The following is a 22384-nucleotide window of genomic DNA, read 5'->3' as shown; positions in this document are numbered from 1 at the left end:
AGGATGTTCCACAGTAGGAGGATAAATGAGTTCAGCCTCCAAACACGGGGGAACAAAGTATCTTTAGTGATTTGTATGCATGATAATAATAATAATAGCAATGATGCCCATAAATCTACCTTTATTTTTTTCATAATCCTTTTTATCAGTTTCTTTGTGTTTGTCACCGCTTACCTGCTCAGAGGGCAAGCAAACAGTAATAAGCAAACAGAAAAATTAGAAACAGGATACTTATTATTTTCTGCTTTTTGAGATTCAAGAAGAATAATACTTACTGAACCACTTACAACATGTCACATGGTTCATGTATAGTCTCAATTAGGAGCTGTAATCAAAAACAAATAGACAGGCTGTGAACAATCAATGCGTCAAGTTCCTTTTATAGAAGAAACAATTTACCAAGTTTGTGCAAAAGTGTTAAGTAATAAAAGTTAAGCTTGAAACCGGCATTTTGGACTCCAGAGTTCATATTTCTCACAATTCTTTAAAGTAGTCAAAAATACAACCATAATTTAGTTAGAAAAAAATCCTAATTTTATGTAAAAATATAAATGTATTGACTTTTTATTGGAAGATTCAGAGGATGACCGGTCAGCTTCTTGGGGCTGCAATATTTAAACATCTGTGATATAGGCCAAAGAAGACGAAGACTCAGTTTGACTTTGCCCAGTATTTCAGCAGGGGTCCACTTCCTTATCTAGAATGATTCCAGTCAAAAGGATTTTCCAAGCCAGGCACTGGTGGTGCACTCCTTTAATCCCAGCACTCAGGAGGCAGAGGTAGGCGAATCTCTGTGAGTTCAAGGCCAGCTTAATCTTCAGAGCTAATTTCAGGACAGCCAGGACTACACAGAGAAACCCTGTCTTGAAAAACAAAACAAAAAAGGTATTTTACCAGTACATTGGCTAAAAGGCTGCGTGGAGGTAGCTGTCACCTTGGGATTAATGTCAGTTCCTATGTGTCCTAGGCATCTAGCCCTGTCCCCAGTAATCAGTTCTGTAGTCCCTCTAGGGACACAGATGAATACAAAACACACTGAAGATTCAGTTTCTGGAGTCTGTATCGCTCTCTTCAAATTTGCCCGTCTAGGGATCCGTAAGCCTTCAGACCAGCATAGGACTGGATCCTACAACCTGGCTCACCGACTTCCTAGCAGTCTTGGGTGCTTCCAGCTTGATGCAGGGCTAGACACAGAAGAGTTATCCTTAACTGGCCTTGAACAACAAACCCGAGCTAGGTCTGGGCCGCAATAAAAAAAATTGTAGACTGCCTTGCCCTGTACTGCTTCCAAGGTCTGGGGTTAAAAGTCAAGTCATGTGACAAAAGCACCACATTTTCTGTTTGTATTTGCCCCAGAGTGGAAGCCACAGGGCCCAGCCGGTCACCTCCCTTGAAACAGGAGGCTATTAAAGCTCCAAATGACTCTGGAGATCCAGCTATTGCCTCTCAGTTCAGTTACCCTCCTCTAGGGAGCCGGGCATCGGAAGATCATTCGCGGTAACCAAGAGAGCATGGGGCAAGGCTGAAGCTAAATCTGGGTCTCCAGGCTCCAGGTCCAGCACTCCTAACGTGACAACTCTCTCAGTACCTTGACATCAGGAAAGAGACTAATTAGCCCAGAAGGCCTTAAGGAGTTCATCTTAGGGTTGTTTAGTGAAAACTTCAGGACCCAGTAAGTAGATCAATCCGCTTCCACAAACGGCAGTGCTTAAGGTTAAGTTAGACTGATTCTGTAGCCTGGCAGGGGTGGGGGTGGGGGTTATCCCACACTGCAGTCACTATGGACAATTTGAATATCCCAGACCTGTTTTTGCTTTGCAAGCAGCCTTCTCAAGGATTGCAATACCCTCCCATTTCTTCTCAGAACAGGTGATTATCCTTTCAAATCGAGTTGCACTGCTCGCTTTCTGGAAGTAGGGTGAGTCTTGCCAGATTAGCACAGGCTGACAAACTACATTTCCCAGAACTCCTTCCACTGCATTACTCCTTCCACTGCATTGCTACCTGTTGATATTGGCCGCAGGAGATGTTTTGAATGATACCTGGCATATAGACGTGAAGCCACCGTGTTTAGACATATAGAAGGTAGCTGGTGCAAGGTGTAGACAACATGTGTCATAGTGCCAGAAACAAGTTGTCCCTGGTTGGCTGGCTTATGTGGTTAAGGAGTGGCACCCGCGGACACCTCGCAGCTCCTCCAGCTCCTACGCGCTCTCCTCTTAGGGCAACTCTGAATCCCAGACCAGCACAGGCAGGGTGTCCCTGTGGGGTCCAGGCTGTCTTGTTTTCTTCCAACTTACTCCATTCCTCTTTCCCTTTCCCAGCGGTCTGCCCTGTGGGTTCAAGTGAGGCACAAACTGAACAGCCCCAGCCTGACCTATATTAATTAGGCGGCACTTACAGCTGTGTGGATTAAGGCTCAGAAACGAGTCTATATCATAGCTCATCTTTTGCTTCCTTGATGGAAACTGTTCTGAAGTCATCTGTGATTCCTCAGGATTAATCACTTCCCTATCACATAAGTCTATTTTAGCATATAACACACCATGCTGTTCTTCCATGATCCACAGTCTCTCCGCCACCGCTGATGTTAGCGGACTGATAATGCCCTGTGTGCTTGTTTTGGGCCCAACACTGTTGTAAGCACTGTTTAATCCTTACAACCTCACAGTGAAGCAACACATACTATTATTATTTCCATTTTAGAAACAAGGCAACCAAAAACCAAGAAAAGCAAGTGATTGGCCAATGCTCTCTCAACCAGGAAGTGAGAATCCAGAACTCAGGGGGCCTGACCCCAGGACCAACACTCCTCTCCCTGAGGTGGCTCTCCCACAGATGAATGGGTGCTCTGTCTACTTGTCTTGAGGAGAAAATGACTTTTCTACGAAGTCAAAGTTGATGAAAAGAAAAGCTTTATGGCCTAAGATGTTTCTGCTTGGATCTTCAGTGTCGTTCTTTTCAGAAACGAGGCCGAAACTCTAAATAATCCATAGTCAACCCTTGTTGCTAGATCTGCCAAGCAATTTTCACCTGAAAGCCACCAGCACACTCCGTGGGAGACATAAATATTAACCAGACACACCCCTAGATGAGCTTGCTTTCCTGCTAGCCCAGCAGTGCCCCACCTTGGGTGGAACTTTCTGGGTTTCCTCTGGGGGGAGAATTGAGCCTGGGTGGACGGAAGGGTTCCTGCACAGGTGCTAGGCATGCAATTAATATATTTCACCTCATTTTTTATATGAACAACGAGATGCATTTTTAACTATGTATCTATTTGGAGTAAGTGCAGGCGGGGCTGGTTTTGTTTTTCATGGTAGGTTGTCAACAGGTAGCTTCAAACTCAAATGGAAAGCCAAGCTTACAGTTCAGACTGAGTAACCGGGGCAGTAGAGAGTGCACACGTGCGTGCCTGCATGTCAGTGTAGGTGGACACCTATAGGAAGGTCACAGGTCAGCATCAGCTATCTTCCTTGACACTTCTCTGCCTTATTTTTGGAGACAGGAGCTGTCTGGAACTCGTTTATTCAGCTAGACTGGCTGTCCAGGGAGCTCCAGGAATCTCCCCGTCTGAGTCACCAGCCCCGAAATGACATTCGCGCACCAGTATGACCAGCTTTTCCTTGGTGCTGTGGATATGGACTCGGGTTCTTATGCCTCTTTGCTGCAGCACGTTACCCGCGGTGCCATCTCCTCAGCCCCGACTGCTTCCTACTTGGTATTATGCAAACGTCCCACAGAAGCCAAAGCATGAGAAAGGAAAGTAGGATAAAATTTGAATTCGTGATCCGTATGCATGGCCAGACTTGGAGTGGAATTGGATTTATCGCGTCCAACCTTTTATTTGAAGATGAGGAAACAGGTTCTGTGAAAATAGATTCTCCAGTTCTGGGAGAAGCACTCAGGAAAGTCTTCCTCCAGGTAGCAGCAGCAGCAGCAGCAGCAGCAGCAGCAGCAGCAGGCTTAGACACGAGGCTTGGAGAGAGCCTTTGTTTTCCTGAATGCAAAGTCCTCATGAAAGGGATTCATCTGCTGCAGGGGCCCAGGACTTCCCACATCTTCTCAATGGGACGCTGCTATAGTAAGATGTTGATGTTCTAACTTGGAGTTCTACTGGCAAGAGAGAGAGAGAGAGAGAGAGAGAGAGAGAAAAGAAATTGTCATTTCCCATCCTGCTTTGTGTTCTAACCTTTCTCAGACTTTAGTCTAAACTCATACACTCATACATTCTTCATGTACCTGAGAGTTAGCTTCCCTAAGAGCCCTGCTATATCCCAATGTCCTTAGGAATCTCACAAGGACAAGGAATTAATCCAAAGGGGAAAGGGATCAAAAAACTTCGGAAAAAAAAAAACAAAACAGAAACACCTGAAGGGGCTTGGGCTTGACTTCCCAGTTATTTTTTAAGGATTCCCATTTGAGGAATGCTTCCTTGGAATAAAATATGACCAGTGCAAAAAAAATATGACCAGAGATGTTCCATAGTCTGTGTGGTAGGTAAAACGGAGGCTACAAAAAGAAAGTGCCCTGTCTTATGGGCACACAGGTAGGCTGGGCCGAAGGGCTCTTCATGCAGGGTGTTAACAACCTGAAACTTGGGGACCCAGCTCTCTGCTTTTGAGCATTTGAGTTGTTTTCAATTTGGTTGGAATTGACAGGTTAGATAACATGATGTTCTTAGCTTGGAATACATATCAGGGGACCATACATATGCTTCCACGTCATTGAAAACAAAACACCATCTGCTATTGATTGCTGATGGCAATTTTTATCAATATTTAAATTTGATAGCAATTGAAATTTCATTTTTTTAACCCCAAAATCTTTATTGTTGTGGTTATTGTGATTGTGGTAGGGAAATGAAAAAGTTTGAAGGAAGAATTGTGAACTGCTTGTAATAGCATTGTACAAGGGCAAGAACCCTTGCGTTGCATGTTGAGAACTTGTCTCTGTGGAAATCCACATACATTGTCTATAGTGCTTTTGCAAAGCCCTATGACAGAGTATGCCTGAACTATCAAACCAGAAAACATATACTTTCTTACTCTCCAGGTGAGCTGAGTTTATGGAGGGGATGAAGACCATGACTGGTCCAGGTGGGAGTTTACCGGGGACGATTCCAGGCAGAGGGGATTATATTTGGAAGGTGTACAGCAGCCCCTAGCTTGGCTACCTAATGCTTCAAGGAAATAGTGGGGAGAGACACGGGAAGGGAGTGGTGCAAGGCCTATAACGTGAAGGTTGTACTTTGAATAGCTTCTCTGGCTGTGCCAGGTAAAAGGAGATTCAACTGTGTGTGAAGGTTGCTCCTTGGGGGCACTTCCAAGCCAAATGAGACAGAAGAGAAAGCACACATCCTCTGTTCCCTTCTCCCTGCTCTCACCTGGCCTTCTTTATCTTGGCTCCTCCTGGTCACTAGGTGAAGCTTGCCTTGCTATGGCTTTTCCCTCCAGCCCCTTGAGTTTAAAATCAAAGCTTTTAAGACTTTAATCCCAGCACTCAGGAGGCAGATGTATCTCTGTGTGCCTAGGCCATCTTGGTCTACAGAGTGAGTTCAAAGACATCCAGGGCTACACAGAGAAACCCTGTCTCTACTTGTCTTCAGGTTTCAGAATCCTCCTCGTTTGCAATGTTCTGGAGTCCTGGCGGCGGGCCTCTGAGTTCTCAAGGAGCCTTGATATGGAGCACTAGACACAAACCTTTCAAACCTCTGCCGGCAGTGCTAGGGGTAGAGATGAATCCTGGATTGTGGGAACAGAGTCACAGTAACTCCTAAGCAAAAGGGGGACTCTCCTAACACAGTGAGGATCCTGCGATTTTTCCTCCCGAACACCACTATGGCCCACAAAGACTGCAGTGAGATTGCTAGGGCTTTGTGGGAAGAAAAGCAAGACCCTGAAACACTGCAGCCTCGTCTGGCAGAGGCAGAACATAGCCAGGCCTGCATTTTCTCTACTTTTCCCTTTTGCACAGAAGCAAGGATAATTTGGCTGCAAAGCCTGCATGGGTCAAAGGTAGATCACTAGCATCTGCTCTCTCTCTCTCTCTCTCTCTCTCTCTCTCTCTCTCTCTCTCTCACACACACACACACACACACACACACACACGTACCCCCAGAGCCCTACCTGAAACACACACTTGTGGGTGTCCTCTTATAAAACAGGCAATCCCTACCAGAAGTTTTGAGAAATCGTGAGTGCTCCTGCCCTGGAAGGACCTGCCTCATCCTGTGGTCCTTGCACCATTGTTGGAGCCTGGTTCACACATAAATGTTGTTTGGTACCCAGACCACCCACAGTCAGGAGACCATTTCCAGACAAACAGGATCTCTTCCTTTGGGATTTTCCAGGCCTGTGTCATACATGGCCCAGGGTCATGCTCTCCTCAGCAGGTAGGGTCAAGAGCTTTTGGTGCGGACTCTCAAACAAGAGTAGCTGCAAGCTAGGTTTATCTAGCAAACCCTGAGCTGAGATGATTCAATAATTACCTTCTAGACATCACTCCACAAACATTAGGATGCGATCATAGCACTGTATATTGTGTTAGGACTCAGAGGCTTTGTCTTTGCTGACTGACACTGGTCTTATATAAACCTTAGATCATCACACCTATCAAATGAAGATACCAAGGTTCAAAGAAGCTCGCTGACTGGGGCCCAGGTGACATAATCACCTATGAATTATTGGGGGAGAGTCAAAGGTCGACTGGGTTTACTTGATGGGTCCTAGCCATCTGGTGTGGGGGGGGAGCTTAAAAATACACACAGAAAGGAGGCAAATGAGCCAGTCTTAGGGATTAGGTGGTAACAAGGTTGAAGGTAAATGAGAGAAGCTTAGAAGAAGTCTGGTTTACGGAGGCACATGGGCCAGCTGCTCACCAACAAGAAGAGTTTGGGAATACCAGGGTGAGTTGGATATTCACAAGCTGGGCAGGGCCTCACACACCTCACGTGAGTTCTAGACACTGTGGAGTCACCCCTGACCCTATTGGTGAACCTGGAGGAATATGGTATGGGGCTGGGAAATGAGATGGATTAAAGAATTCAGGGCAAACAGATGGATTCTGAGCAGGAATGAGGGAGCCAGCTCCCCTGGTTCCCTCGGTCGTCTGTTTTCACTGATGGTTGGGAGGATAGCCCCAGAGTTAAACTGAAGGGCCATGACAGAATGACCAGGAAGCTTGGGGAAAGAAGTCTTCTCTTTCTTCACGCTCTAGCAATGATTTTCTTGGCAAGACACCGTGTTAAATTGTAAGAAGCCCTTGATGGATAAGTTATCAGGTTAGTGTGTCACACCGATAAACAGCACATTTTGTAACTGAAAGTTAATGCTAACCAACTTGAGAAAGTAAAAGCTTCAAAGAGGAAGTGTTAACCGGCTGGAAAAACCCAGGGATTTTTTCTTAAAAGAAAAACAAAAAACAAAACAGATTAAATTATAAGAATACACATCTCCAGCATCCTGTAGAGCTATCCTTAGGGAAAGGGGAAAAAAAAGTCAAGTATGTAATTAGGGGTGTCTCTGTATTCCACCTGCATCCCCAGTGCTGTGACACAGAGCCCTGCACCCCAAGGATGCAGGCTCTGCTGCTGGGTGTGAGGCTTTCAAAGGGCCTATCTTGCTCCCTTCCTGACAACAGCTGCCTGGTTACCAGCAGGTAATCCTTTCCGTGTCAGCTCTAGAGAACACAGAGGTATGTAAGTCATGAATGGCAACGCAGTGGCGATCAGCTGTGTATTAAGTTCCCGGGACTTGACAGGCCCTGTACTGGACAAATAGAGTGATATCCTGGACCAGGACGCAGGGTGCTTGCCCAGAGGAGCTTCCACTCTACTAGTCCCTGCAGGTGGGAGAGGCCACAAAGGCTACTGCTTGCTCAGAATGGTAAATAGAAGCTGGAGTGGGAACCCAGAGTCTATCACTTACAGCTTACACTGCAGTGATCCTAGATAAGTTTCTGTCACTTACAGAAGAGCAATGAAGGGCCCTGTACTTCACAGTGTGACCCAGACACAGTTGAAGACGGACGCTTCAGGGGATATGGGTATGATCATGGGACAGATCACTGAACAAATACAGTTACCAGTGAACTGTTTTATCCTTTTGTTTTCTGAGGCAGGATCGGCATGGGTGGACCAGGCAGCTCCCTGACTCCCAGGCTCCTTCACTTTACCTGCCTTAGCTTCCACAGTGCCTGGGACTACAGATGTATGCCCCATGCCTGGAGAGATGTTTAATTTTTATAAAGGGAGGGAAATGTTCAGCATTTAAGTGCATAACCTGAAATATATACCAGTTTTTGTCATACTCTTTCCTACTTTTCCAGATCCTTTTGTTTGTATTTGCATTATATCTACTAACCAGAAAGTAAATAAGTCAAGAACATCTGTACAGAGACAGGAATCTACACACAGGGAGGACGCCATACGAATAAGCAGACACCACTTGTAAGTCAAAAAGGTGGCCGGGAACAGATCCTTTCTTCTCAGCTCCCGTAAGCAACCGGTTATGCCCACACCTAGACTTTGGGCATCTAGAGTCATGCCTGGAAAACAGTACCTTCTGATGGTTACACTGGCTCAGTCAGTCTGCGCTGTGTGGCATTCCCAGCAAAGAAATCAGAGTGACCTTTTGCCACGTCCTTCACTGCTATTTGTTTATTTGCCTCTTATCTGGCTTTTTAGGCACCAAGACCCATAATCTCCAGAAGAGACCCCTTACGCAGCTTTTCAGGCAATACCTTGTAACTACTCCCTCAGAGCCTTTAAAATCTAAGAATCAAGGGTTGCATTCCATGAGAATCTCAACTCCAAAGCGTGGTAGGGCAGATGGCGTACCCTGGGCCAGGGTGGGTTGTTGTTGTTGATATATGCTAAGCACTTGATAGACAGGGAGAGCCGTCTTGGTTCCTAAGTGTCTCTAGTCTCGTCCTATGGCAGATTACAGTTTGCTCATTCTAAGGAGCTCACTGAGGGTGGAGATGGGCACAGAGGCATGACACTCACCTGTGGAGGTGCTAGAAGAGAGGTTGGCACACCACTGCCGCCTGCAACACACTGATCTACAGTAAGGACCTTTTTCCTTAGTGGCCTGTTGCCTACGCCGATGCTCAACCTGTTGGTTCAATATCAGGAAACCAGAGGCCTTTGGATTTACCAAGTGAGCTGTAATAAGCTTCAAGGCCTCAGGGATCATTGTGTGTAGAACAAAACGGTTTGAACAAATTGGAGGCCTGCCACGTTTGCCAGCAAGGCAGTCTCAGGATTAGAAGAGGCACGTGAAACACTAAGGGAGGAAGAAGCCCCTCACTAAAACAAAAACAAAAACAAACAACAACAACAACAACAACAACAACATGATTAGAGCTTCCCTGCCAGCTGAGATGTTTTGAGTTCCTCCGTGATTCTAGAGTTCTAGAATTCTCAGTCTCAACCCTAAAAAGGAAGTACAGAGGGCATGGGTCGGGGAGGAAAGCAGGAGGGCTGCCAAACCCAGAGAACATTCCGGTGAAGGAACACAGGCTTTCTTCAACTATGCCCTGGATCATGCCACTTCTTTGCTCAAGTCCTCCCTCGATGCCCCATTTCTCTAGAGTGACGCCCCAAGTCCCTGAAAGCACTCACATAGTCTTGCAGGCTTAGCCCCATGTTGCCTCCTTGACCTTAATGCCCACTCCTTTCCCGTGCCCCTCTACCCCGACACGATCCAATGTTGCTGCAGCTACATGGCCTCCTTGTCTCTAGAATGTACTCCGAGGCTGGCTCTCGGGCAGGAACCTCTCTGACTATTTGCTTGGTCAGCCCCTGCTCTCCACTAAGGCCACTGAAATCTCATCACCAGTCTGTGAATCAGGTCCCTGGCCACCCCAAGCCAGGACTTGCTGTTGGGACGTAACCCCTCTTGGCACAACAGATCCCTCTCTTGCTGGTCGTGTTGAAAAACATTGGTCTTTCTGCTAGAAAGCGAGGTCTACGGAGGCAGTGTGAGGAGCCTAAGGTGCCTGGAGCACACCTGCTCAGGCAAAGCTGCCCAAATGGAAGAGAATGCAGCTAGAGAGAACCTAAGCATTACCTTTCGTGAGTTAGTTTAAACTTCATCTTGCCCTGGCAAAGACAATACAGGTTTCGAATAAACTTGCAAAGATGCATTGTGTCACATATTTCCCCAGAGACTAGTGACGTTAATAATAACATCACTAGATACAATTCTAACAGCTCAGGCAGAAGAACCTTTGGGTTGCAAATGGCCTTTCCTCCTCTGCCCTTCCTTCCCCATCCTCTGCTTTCTCCTCCTCCTTTCCTCAATTCCCCTCTCCTCTCCTCACATTAACTCCCAGACAGGCCCTATCTTTTGAGGCCAGGGAGGGCAAAGAGGAGTATGCCATGAACAGATAAAGAGGCTTATCACGGCTTCACGGTTGGAGAGAACAGGAGCAGGGCTGCCAGTGACCTGGGCCTTCCTAACTCACAGCTTGTCCCTGGTTCTTTGGGCAGTGCAGCCATTTTTCCAGTCAGGCCCCGGTTCCTCCGCTCTGGCAACCGGGTGCTTTTCTTTTCTGACAAGGTGAAGATGGCAGCTGCCACACGGAGGCTGGGATGGCCCCGAGCAGCTGCGACCTACAAAGCAGTGAGTCACCAACATTTCTGTCCTCTGCCCTGCACACTCTCCCTTCACTCAGTCCTGTGCCCTGTGCCCACAGCACCAGAGGGAGGAGGTGCTGCCAGTCGCGGCTTACCACAGGGTCCTCAGGCGCCCTGCAGCCTGGCCGCTGGGATGCCATCTGGCACCCACCACAGCTGCAGGGCCTCCAGCCTGGCCTAGAAGTCCAGAGCGGGGGCTTGGCAACAGTGCAGGGAAGCCCTCTGGCCTCTTCTCATGCCCTGTCCTTTCGCAGATGGAACAAGTTTTTGATTGGCTCCAGGTCTCACACGCCTCTGCTGTCCTGTCAGGAGAATGAGTGGCGCTGAGATTCCTTGATCTTGAGTTTTCTCAGCCCTGGATCCCCTGATATTCAGGAATGAGCCTTCGCTCCCATCCCCCAGTAGGAAAAGTACTAAACACGGAGAAATGGAGAATCGCAAGCAGCAGAAGAAGAGACCGAGGGAGAGAGCCGACAGGGAAACGACCACAAGGATCAGATGACTTAGCATAGGTCAAGCATGTAGTCAGTGGTCAAATATTTGCAACGGCAGTAGTGAGAATGACATCTGTCCTGAGTCTCAACGGCACCTGCCACCCACCCTACGCCAGGCCCTCGCCTTCTGCGGCCATGTACGCTCTATACTATCAGCATTCCCCTTTGCCCCATGTCTTTCTAAAACATCGCTGCATCGCACATTGTTTTCCTGTTCAAAAATCCTCCACTGACTCCCGGGCGCCCCTCGAGATAGGTACTAATGGTTCACAGTGTCAGTCAAGAGTCCCAGCACACGAAGCCACCTCCTCACTTTCCCACCATACTCAATTCCCACACCTGTCTTGTGCTTTGGTAAACCAGCCCTCAAGGCCCCACAGCAGGTGATAGCTGCTGATTTCTGATGAAGAGAAATTCTCCATGGCTCGGAGGCCAGAAAACTCATGTTTGATAATGTGTGACCTTCAGCCAGTGGTGTGACCGCCCTGAGCCTCGGTGTCCCCATCCCGGCAGAAGGGTTTGATGATGGCGCCTCTGGCGGGACGATGAGGACAGAAGCAGGTTGGAAGGTAATTGATCTCCAGTGATTCCCACTGAGTATCTCTGTCCCTTAATCACACCCTGTATTGGCTGGGTTCTCCCTAGGACTTAACCTTTTCCTGGCCATCTCAGCAATCAGTCCCCATATCCCCTTCCTCATACACTCATGGAACTCCCTGCTTTCCCTTTGTAGGGCAGTGATTTGACTGGTTTTTTTTTTTCTTTCTCTTTTTCTTCTGCCAGAAGAGGAAATCCTTCTGTAGGAAGGGGTCTTTCACCCACAGCTGTCTTTCTCAGCATCTCGGACAGCGCCCAGCACTTCCACGTTGTCAACCGGAGTACACTGGACAAACGGGTAGGGCAAAGAAAGTAGAGTGTGGATATGGATCAGTGAGATTTGGGGGACGCACCTTGAAATCCTAAGGGTGGGCGATCTCTTCCCCAATTGGGATACAAGATGACTGCGTGCCAGCTTGAAGTTAGGAACATCTCCTCCTGTGAGTGGATAAAGCCACCAGGGAGCCTAGACTGGCGATCTTTACTCAGGACCATGTTGCAATGGAAGAGGTTGAGTGTGATGGACAAGTGAGGACAATGAGTTCGTGGGGAGGGAGGTGGCAAGAAAGGCAAAGAAAAAGTGAGACTTTGTTCAGGTTTACCTCTTACCTGCTGGGGCGGCTTGGAGAAGTTACCTATTCTGCTCCATGAAATAGAGGAAGCAAGCTCTTAAAAGACAAAACTCAACCCAAAACAAAGCAGTGACTCTCAAAGGTGAGTTCCCCAAGCAGCAATGGAGTTTTATAAAAGAGCAACAGGAAGCCCTGTGGTGGCGCACACCTTCAATCCCAGCACTCGGCAGACAGGTAAATCTCTGTGAGTTCGAGGCCAGCCTGGTGTATAGAGAGAATTCCAGGACAGGCTCCAAAGCTACAGAGAAACCCTATCTTGAGAAACACAGACACACAGAGAGACAGATAGAGAGAGATAGAGACAGAGAGAGAGCACGCACTAGGATTGCCGATGTGTTCTGATAGTCTGAACCAGCAGCTCCACAGAGGAGGCCAGCTAGCTACTTTTTTTTTTTATCTGTCCCTCAGATATTCTGAGGCATGGTCAAGTTTGAGAACCACAGGGCTATGCACCCGGGGGCTTCCAACGTCCTTTCCTTTTGGTTTGTTATTGCAACAGACTATTTTCCTTCCAGTGAAGTCTGAGGCCCCTGGCTGATGAAGGAGTCGGCCCCACACATTCCCACTCTGCACTCTGCTCTGGAAAATCCTTGGCCTCTAAGACCTCAAGGATGTCTACAGTTTAGGACCCTGGAGTGCGCCTAGATAAAGGTTCCAGTGGTTGATCGTTTGAGAGGGAATCCTATGTCCAGTGGCCCAGCAGGCCTAGGCCAGGATTCATGTCAGAGGCCCAGGGAAGCCCTAGTGAGGTGGGCGGCTGAGGTTCAGGTGTGTGACAGTGTAATTCCCTTACCACAGAGGAGGCAGCCACTGAGGACATGAGGGAGATCTGCTCTGTGTTCTGGGAGGTTGCGGTCACAGTTCGTTTGCACTCTGGCTGCCTTTGGAGATAAGATGGCACCACCCTGATTCTTAGATCCCTTTCATGGGGCTTGGCAAAATACCATGAAGCAGTCAACAGGCTGCTTAAAAAATACTCACCCACCGGGACCCACAGACTCCCTCCCTCCCCCTCCCCCCATGCCATGATGACTCACTTCAAGTCTCTTCCCTGTGTCATTTTATGGAGTCATGATGATGGTGAGGAGGCGCTTTGGGGTACAGAGTGGGTGGGGAACCCCGTGGTTAGAGAACCTCACAACAGGCAACAGAAGCAGAAGTTGAATGGTTTGGATAATGCTCCGTGTGATAGATGGAGGCAGAAGAACCCAGAACCAAAGAAAGGGCAGGCATTCCTTCGCTGGTGGGGTCAGCATTCAAGCCTCCACTCATTTATCCCAAAGCAGTGATAGTGAGAATAGGAGAGAGCAGGAAGAAGAAGCAGGAGGCGGACTGGACCCTGGAGCTTGTGTGACAGTGGGCACCTTCCTAACCTCCTGGCAGATGCGCCTCCAGCAGCCAGGCAGAAGGAAGTCTCTGTGGTCTGGGGCCCCACCCCTGGATAGTTCTGTAATGGTGCCATTCTCAGCAGAAGAGGAAGTACCATGGCATGGGCAAGTGTTGCTGTCTTCCCACGGAGGGACGGAGGGACGCCCCTCATCTTGGTCCAGGTGCTATGGATTGAGACCTGTACCTCTTCCTATCCCTGGGTCTTGGTCTCTGAAAACAGGGAATGGTAACAATGCCAGCGCAATCCCTCTGCCTAGACACAAGAAAAAGGACAAAGGGTAGGGCTGGTCATCCTGACATCTTTCCGTTATGTTGCCAGTCATAGGAGTTTCACATCTCATCTGATGCCCTCCGTCAAGTCTGGCCACAAATTCTTATCCTTGTAAGGAAGACAAGATCTAAAGAGGTTGATTTCTCCCAGGGTCACACAATCTGGGGGTTCTTGGGTGTTTTGTTTTGGGGCTTCGTCATTTTCTTACACCTTTCTGCTGTCTCACCCATGACATGCAAGGCGTTTTTCAAGAAAATGCTTCCTCCTGATTGTGACACCATTGCTTCATGTTACTCCAGACGCTTGCCACCTTCGCGAACAACATCCCATTTCACCCCATTCCTGGAGCTCAGCTTTCCCCCTAACAGTCTGTAACTCCGTTTCCACTTGACAAGGCTGTGACTTCCACCCTATTTGCCTCAGAGCCAAGACCGAATTCCTCAAGATTCCACAAGGAATTATTGCTTTCAATGAGGTCAAAGGGAAACACCGCTTTTTTGAGGATTCTTGGGAATATAACCTGCCCTCTAAAGTGGTTTAAGCTCAGAGATGGTGAGACTTCATAAAAGAAGGAAGGGTTGGGGGGCTTCACCGTGGGGGTGCTCTTCTCCACGGTTGGAAATCACAGTGTGGGCTCAGGCGCCTGTTGCTCTGGAGCTAGGCCCCTTCTCCACCTGTTCTCATGGTGGCTCATCCCTCACTTGTCTCTGAATTTTCTCTTCCCCACTCTTCTGAAGACAGGATGGCAACAGCTGTCTATAAAATGCTTTGCGACCAGCCGTCAGGCACTGTCCAGGAGCCAAGAATTGTGGAACAAATGAGCTCAGCCCAAACTCATCTCCCAAGGCTTTCAAGTGTGAACTACTTGTAGAAACCCCAAACGTCATGGCCAGAAGGGGTATTTTAGCAGTTCACGTACCACATCACCTACTCAACCTCACCATCCCTGAAGCCTCTGTTGTGAACCCCGCCTTAGGCCTTCTGGGCCACTGGACCAACACTGGCTGCCTTCTCAAGTTGAGATGGCCCCATGTTGTGCTTCTCAGGACAACCGGCTTCCCTTCCAGAAGGCAACCCATTTCCTGGCAGCTCATCATTGTCAAGCAGCTTTGTCCTTAAACAAGTAGGAAACTGTTTTTTCATTCCCCCGCCCCCCTCTGAAAGGACCGCCATGGTGAGCCTGCCTCCCATCTCCATTTTCTCCAGTAGACAGAAGGCAGCCTTACAGTCCTTTCTTTACAGGGGGCTTGATATCACTTTCTCCAGTGAGCCTGCAAAGGTGGCTTTAAGCATTGAGTTCTACCTTCCCCTGCTCCATCCCTTTTTATCTTGGAATGAGGGCTTTCTGCATCCTCCATCCCCACATGCTTGTGCCCTAGAGGGGCCTGCCAGTTTGCCACCAGAGTTCTATGGTTGGGGCCTGCGTAGAAGAACACCGACTTGAATGAGAAAACTGAAAAATAAAAAAGGATGGATGGAAGGGTGAGGCAGCTACAGAGGGTGAGGGCTACTGCCGGGAGATGGAGAAGGAACATGTTCACTCTCTACAGCATGCCTGTGGCCCCGGAAGGGATATTCATCACAGACATACTGTGTTTAGTCTTCTAGTGACCGCACACCGCAAGACTCTTTCATCATGAAGGATGATGCTTAAGGCTGCAGATATAACAGAACAACGCTTCAGAAGCACTAGATCTCGTACATAGTAAAGAGTGTCTGAGCTCAGATCTCTGACTTTCTAGGACTCGTTTTGTATTTGAGAAACATCAGATCGACAGTCAACAGATTTAAGTCCAAAACCCTAGGTTGGAGTATAGATTTCCATCTTTTTTTCTTTTGGCTGTGAGATATTGATCAAATCATTTCAGTTTTGTGACTCTCAGATTCTCAATCAATAAAATGGAAGAAGAGCATCCCTGAGGTGTGTATGTGTGTGTGTGTGTGTGTGTGTGTGTTGTTGCTGATGCTTTCAGGATTAAATGTGCCACAATTTCTTTTATAACCTACTTCAATTATTGTTAATTAATTATTGTTGTTATTAGAATGGCCAGTCTCCGGATCATCCAGTAATACAAGTTATCAAATGCTAATATGTAGTAAAACAGAGTGGCAGACATTCTTTTACTACCCTCAGCGTTTCAGGATGCTATATTGCATAAAAACAGTTCTGAGCTTCTACCGGAGTCCTCCTACATTAACTAGTGAGATAACTTGTTACCGCCTGCACCCCAGTCTGCTCAAATGCTCAAATACAAACAATGAAACTTTTGTATTCCATTTTGGTTTGAAATCTTTGTAACCTATCAGGATATGTTCCCATTTGTGTGGGGAGCAAATGAAGTCTGGAGTGGATGGGTATTGTTAATATTGGTGTAAAAGACCCCATAACCTCAGACATATAGTAATTGCAAGGCCTTGGCCAGGCTAGAATGTGAATACTGAGAACATCTACAGAAAGTCTCAACACAGCTTCCTCCTCCCAGGGTTCTCTCTCTCTCTCTCTCTCTCTCTCTCTCTCTCTCTCTCTCTCTCTCTTTCTCTCTCTCTCTCTCTCTCACGCACACACACACACACTTCTTGTTCTGCTGTATACAGTAAACCTGCATTTTTTTTTTAGTTTAAGCTTGATTTTCTTTTTTTTTTCCATTCAAAAATTTTCACTTCCTCCCCTTCTCCCATTCCCCTCCCACTCCCCCATTCCCCTTCTTCCTTCTCCCTCCAGTCTTAAGAGAGGGCAGGGTATCTGTCCTGTGGGAAGTCCAAGGCCCTTGCCACTCCATCCAGGCCTAGGAAGGTGTGCATCCAAGTAGACTAGGGTCCCAAAAAGCCAGTACATGCAGTAGCTAAAAGTCCCAGTGCCATTATCAATGGCTTCTCAGTCAGCCCCCATTGTCAACCATATTCAGAGAGTCAGGTTTGATCACATGCTGGATTTGGTGAGCTCCCATTAGAACAGGCACACTGCCTCAGTGGGTGGACCAACCCCTCGCAGTCCTGACTTCCTTGCTCATCTTCTCCCTCCTTCTTTTCTTCAACTGGACCTTGGGAGCTCAGTCCAGTGCTCTGATGTGGATCTCTGTCTTTATCTCCATCCATTGCCAGATGAAGGTTCTATGGTGATATTTGAGATATTCATCAGTGTGACTATGGGACAAGGCCAGTTCAGGCACCCTTTCGTCTGCTGCCCAAGGACCTAGCTAGGGACATCCCCGTGAACACCTGGTATCCCCTCTAGAGCCAAGTCTCTTGCCAATCCTAAAATGGCTCTCTTAATTAAGATATCTTCTTCCTTGCTCCTACATCTGCCCTTCCTCCATCTCAACCCTCCCATTCTCCCAAGTTCTCCCCAATCCTTCCCTTCTCCCTCTCTCCCCCCTCTCCCCTTCACCCCACCCCACCCCAACTCCCACTCCCATGCTCCCAACTTTTGTCCAGTTATCTTGTCTGCTTCCAATTTCCAGGAAGATCTATATATGTTTTTCTTTGGGTTCACCTTATTATTTGGCTTCTCTAGGCTTGTGAACTATAGGCTCAATGTCCTTTGTTTATGGCTGGAGTCCACTAATGAGTGAGTACATACCATATTCATCTTTTGGGGTCTGGGTTATCTCATTCAGGATAGTGGTAAACCTTCCTCCTTATTCAGGTATAACATAAATGTGCCAAGTCCTCGGACTGTTGATGTGTCACCATCACAGCACACAGCCTACACAAAGCCAGCTTGTCGGTGTGTGTGTCCGTGTGTCCTTCAACCCTCGCAGCCCCAGTGACGACAATCCCTAAGCTGTACAGATCAAGGCACAGTTGCCTTTGTAGTATATCAAGTTACGTTAGAAAGAATTTACACTCAGCCTACGACCCTTGCTTCCCATTGCTCCAGCAATTCTTTCATTCATTTATTTATTCAGTGACCACACTCACTACCTCTGCTATACAGAGTGCAGGCTTCAATATGACTCTTCTTCTAAAGAACTCACTCTGTAGTTGGGGGTATGAGACACATGCGCAAATGACAGCCTTGTATAACAGGGTGGAGTAAATGCTGCAGGTGTTTATAAGTACGTAGATGTGAGAACTCAGGGAGGAGTGACCAGGCCCCTACCACGAGGATGGGGGAAGGTTCTACCTGTTCTGGATAAGGGACCTCACAATAACTGTGGTAATCTGCCATTTTCGTAAGTTTGGCTTATGATTTTCTCTTTTTTTAGCTGTGTGACTCTGGAGCTCTGTGTCTCTCAACTTTGTCACAATTCTCTTCCTCCCCTAGGATCACCCTGACAGTTAGATGAAGTGATACAGGTTGGGCACACCGCGTTCCCTGCTCCTAGGCTGGTCCCACTGTGATTACACGCTGGAGGTGCTGGGCAGCTGAGCATCCCTGGGAGAGCATAGTTGTTGTGAAAGCCATGGAAGGGAGACGAGACTGCTCCAAGGAGAAGCAGGCAGAGCAAAGTCCCAAAGGAAGAAAGTTTGCAGAGAAACATGACTACCTTGTGCGTTTGTGCAGCAGAATGTGTGGGCGATCACAGGGCGGGGAAGGCTGGAGACGACGGAGGCTTGGGTAAAAAAGTAGGTCGCTGATCTTGGAAGGCCAATGATTCTGATCTTGGTAGAGCAGGCTTTCTACAAGGAGGCACATGCTGCTGGGGGGGAAATAAAAATTGCACCCAAATTTTCATATATATGTTTACTTTTACTTTAAAAAATAATAGAAAAACATCGACATCACTGCTATTTTACCCTATTTATATATTTAATATAAATATTAATTTATTTATTAAAAATTCATAATATTTTTATTATAAATTTATTTATTATAAACAAATATTTTTATATTCAAATATTTAAATGATATTTAAATAATTAAATTATATTATTTAAATAAATAAATAAATAATATATTTATTATATGCCTTGACCCCTTTGCCCGGTGGCTTCTTGTTACATCGGCAGCTAAGGCTTTTCTGAGGCACTGTAAGAATGGCAGACTTGGGGAAGGGGGAGGGTGAATCTGCTATGCTCACTCCTCCAGCCTGCTTCACGGTCTATGGATTCCTTACATAGACTACACCAAGTAAACTCTCACAGGAACGGACCAATGTTGAGCCATTCGGACACTAACCGGGCGTGACATGTTGAGCTCCTGCACCGGGGCCCTGAGGCGGGACAGCCATAGACAGGCACCCGTATTCTTTAAAGATACCTGTGTAAACCCTGGGGGATGAAGAATAGACCCAGAAGAAACAAGCAATTGGAAAGATCGTGACGGGGCTTCCTGTTGTTCTGTTTTTCCTTTAGTTACACTTTGGGGACCAGAGATGTCCTGGTCATATGGAGCAAATCGTAGGCAAATGAATAGATATTCAGGGGCAGAGCTTAAAAAATAGATTTCCTGCATCAGTGTTGAATGGTGAAGCCTCCCGAGGCGCTAATTAGGCCCAAGAACACAGTGCAATGCTGTTGAGATGAACACATTTAGAAGCTTTCTCTTATACTAATAATTAATAATTCTCTTATTCTATAATTTCTAGCTTTGATTGGTTATTATGTGAATAACATATTGGGATGGATTTACTGGAGTAAGTTCGCATGTGAGCCATGAGTCTCTAGGGCTGCCCAGGCAAACTATTTTTACCAACAGAGCTTACCATTCCGGAAAGCCGGTTCGCTGCTTTAGGCTATTCAGAACCATCACCAAGATGCTCAGACAGCAGGAGTTAGGCTCTGAGCTGGATTGGCAGGTGGGGGTGGGGTGGGGTGTGTGTCCTCATCTCATTTTCTCAAGGAACCCCAAAAGTGTGGAGAAGGAATGTAGGAGGTGAAGTCAGGAGGTGAGTTGTAAAAGAGCGTGGCTCTTTTTCTCCCCCAAACTTTCCTCTCTTCAAGGTAAGCAACTGACTTCAAACCACCAGCAAGAACTAGGTGGGTCTTGTTCTGTGAATCAGGCCTCCTCTGGCTGCAACCCAGGAAGAAGGCAATGGGAAGCCTTCGGCTCCTTCCTTTCCTCCTGATTTCAACTTCTTCTTGTAGAAGAAGCCAGCCCTGAGCTCTGCCCTGTGTTCTGAGATGGAATCCCAGGCTCACCTGTTGGAAAGAGGCCGCGTTCTAGGCTCATCACAGGTATTGGTTCTGGATTCGGGCAGCCTGGGCCCCCATGCCAGCTTTCTCAGCAGTTGCTGTGGGCTAGTTATTTTCTTTACGTTTCAAGGTCTTCCTCTGGTAGGGTGGAAGTAACCTTCACCCCTGCGGGGTAGTGTGGGAGAATAGCAGGACCACAGAATATGAGTTCAGCTCCTCACAAGGGGATGAACTAACTGGGGCATAATCTGAAGGGCCTGGGGTAGAACCCAGGAGACTGCTGGGAATGTGGATCCTTCACTCTTCATTAGCAATATGTAAACAGAAGAATCCATCCCCAAAGCAAGGCAGCCTGCAAGTCCAAGGATGCCTCTTCAGGGACGAGCTGTTACCTTGGGTCACCCTCTTCCAGTTCATTTGGTACTTCTTTTCGCTCAGGCTATTGCTGTAGCCTCTCCTGAGAAATTATGAAGCCAATGGCCTGTATAGTAATGCCTGGGTGCATAGGTGACCCTGGGCGTGCAGCCAACCCTCGTGCACTTTACATTTCCGTAGGTTTACTGGATTCTACATGTTTAATTTCCTGAAAGAAGAAAGAACTACATACTAATAATCAAATTCAGAACTTTGGAATGTAAAGCAATACTCTGAGTTTTTACAGGGTGGAATTTGCCCAAAGGAGAAAAAAAAAAAGATATCGTTGGGCAGGGAGGACACAATCTAGTCAGCCCTAGCCGTGCCCTTTTTATTTCAACAACAACAACACAACTGGAGGATAAAACAGGAAGGATAGCAATAATCAAGCTATCATATCAATAACTGCTCACTTATCTGGGTCAGAAGATATCTAAACTGCTTCCCTCTCCCGTAGTAACAATAACAATACTGTTCTTGAGCTGGTCCTTAATCACCTCTATTCTCCTTTAATCTCCTGGCACTTCCAGTGATAAAAACCAAGGTTCTGAGACTCTCCAGATCCCAGATTAAAACACGGACTGCGGACTGCGGAGGAGTCAGATCTTGGGGCTCAGATCCTCCTTCCTCCTCCCCCACTCATGTGATTTCCATGGAACAACTCCACATCACTTAAGGTCCCTCCTTTTGTGTCTTAGCCTTTTGTCTTTTGCAAAGACACCCTTCTGCTAACTTCTCTGGCTGGCAAGTTTTGCACATGGTCCTGCTGACCTTGGAAGATTGTCTCCACAAGCGGGTAGTTTCTTAGAAAACTGGGGTTCTCTCTCTACCTCACCTGTGGGTGTCTAGCACCTAGCCCAGAAACTTGGATGTGCTAAGCGTTTAGCCACACCTGCTGATTAAGAGTTCTGCAAGCTCCCTTGCAACTCTTGAATTCCTATCTACTCTAATCCTAGTTTAGGGCCTTAGATATAGCCTTCACTTCTGCAGCGCAGTAGAAGCACAAACTCTTAGCCAGATTCTTAGAGCAAACGAATCTGAACCTTATCTTTGAGCTCACGGGGTTCTTGACAGAAAAAAATCACATCTGAGTTCCCAAGGGGTTGCTCATGGGACCTGGGTCAGCTCTGGGAAGAGTGGGAGCATGTGCCCACGCACCCATGGCTGCCTGCATTTTGGTAAGAGCTGGTGAGACAGGTTGGGTGTCAGAACCCAAGGTGCCTTGCCAGGAGCAAATTGGTAATAGACAGGAGCTGATAGCCAGAGCCTAGTCCTTCCCTGGCCTATGAAGGCTGCTTTCACAATCCTCAGACTGTCTCAGGGATGTTTTTGCAGATGGGAAATTCCTTGAAGCCAGAATTGATCTCTGAAGGGACTGAGCTGGGAATGAAAGGTGTCACCACAACTCACCTGCGTGAAGATGTGTGACCCAGTGGCTCACTGTCAGGTAGAAGCCAAAGCCGGGAGCTCTGGGAGCAGCTGGTTCTGAATAGACACAAACTTGCAAATCTAGATAGTGAATACGGTAGGGAGCCACTAAGGTGAACTTTCTTCAGTGGCAGAGGGGGTCTGTGATTAAGAGCTGTGTGCCCAGGGATATGGCTCAACCATTAAAGGCAAGGCTCACACGCAAAGGGACAAGAGTTGGTTGGTACCTGTAACCTCAACACTCAAGAGACAGAGGCGGTGGGAAAGAGAAATTCAAGGTCACCCTCAGCTATTTAACTAGTTTGGGCTATAAGGGACCCCTTCTTAGAAAACAGCAACAAAGACAGACTGGGATTAAGTTAGTTCACAGAGGTGAGAACCAGCTCTTCATCATATTCATCGTTTTGGCTCCTGTAATTCCAATGTTAAAGATCTACTCTAA

Source organism: Myodes glareolus, chromosome 2 (genome assembly GCF_982192425.1).
Source record: "Myodes glareolus chromosome 2, mMyoGla1.1, whole genome shotgun sequence".
In the NCBI taxonomy this organism is placed as follows: Eukaryota; Metazoa; Chordata; class Mammalia; order Rodentia; family Cricetidae; genus Myodes; species Myodes glareolus.
Note: the sequence above shows the minus strand (reverse complement) of the source record.